Raw genomic sequence first — 1,408 nt, forward strand, 5'->3', positions numbered from 1 at the left:
GCCGATGACGATATCGCTGTTGCTTGTCCTATTTTGGTACTAGCCTACTCAAAAGACAATTCGACAACGAATAGGCAATGACAAGAATGAGAGCAAATCTACATACAGCTCTTGTCTCATAAGTTTCTCTAACTTGCCTTCTCGTTACATCTACTCGTTGTTTTGCTAAACGCGCGACAAATAATACATTGTCCGAATAGCTGATTACGGCTACTTAGAGAGAGAAAGACTTATGGCAAGAAAAAGAAAAGTAAATGTAGCGAGTTAGAAATTCGTTTTTTACGAAACAGGGACGATGATCCAATTCGATAAATCGCGAAACGTTGCACGGAATCGTCATCTCTTCGCCGGAGGATATAGTTTTTTTATATCGAAAGAGCTGCACGCGCGAATATATTCATTATTTTCGATAAAGCAAAATTGTCGGTGATATTGCATTTGATGCGTTACAGCAGACATTGCGGAAGTACACAGTGGTCGATTATATTTATGTATTGTAAAAATCATATTTTGTATAAACGGGCTATTGTACTTTTTTAATATTTCGTATACATCGCATTGTCATTTCGACGAAATTATTATGAGGAATAAAAAAAGTAATTTGTACAAAAAGTGATGGTCTGCTTTTTTGGCCCTAAATAAACTTTATTAGCTTAAAACAAATTTATTTCCATTTTTCATCGCATTTCGTCATTTCGACAAAATTATTATGAGGAATAAAAAAGATAATTTGTACAAAAGTGACAATCTGCGTTTTTAGCCCTATTGTAATTAAATTAGCTTAAAATGAATTTATTTCCGTTTTTCATCCGAATATATACAGGGTAACAGGAATTGTATTGAGTATATAATTGCATTTAGCATTAAAATCTAATTATTTGCTTCTGATTTTTATTATGTATAAACTTTATCTTAAAAATTAAAAGCTAGCCGCACTTAGTACTAAATGCAGAATGCGACTATTATTAGAATTATAATAATAATTTGAATATCTTTTATAACAATTCAATCTGATATGTAATGATCTGCAAAACCAATCATTAAATGAATTATAGTTAACTTAATATTTGCAAAGTAATCAATGTCAATTAAATTAACTGTTTACATAATATATTTTGCAAAAGGATTGAAAAGAATAATCAATTTTTTACTTCATTGAAGATTCATTTTCAAATCATCTTACAATATGTACTGCATTTTTTAAATTATAACATAATAAATATATTCATGGAGGATTAATATATTTATATTAACATATAATACACATAATAATTTTCCTTTATTTTTACTACATACGATGATTCGGATTTGTATGCCGGATTAATTTTTACAACTTTTATAAATATATAAAAATTATTAAGTAATTTTTACATAAGATAGGTACTTAAAAAAGAAAAACAGATAGAGA

The sequence above is a fragment of the Trachymyrmex septentrionalis genome, unplaced genomic scaffold, assembly GCF_001594115.1.
Source record: "Trachymyrmex septentrionalis isolate Tsep2-gDNA-1 unplaced genomic scaffold, Tsep1.0 scaffold127, whole genome shotgun sequence".
Classification (NCBI taxonomy): domain Eukaryota; kingdom Metazoa; phylum Arthropoda; class Insecta; order Hymenoptera; family Formicidae; genus Trachymyrmex; species Trachymyrmex septentrionalis.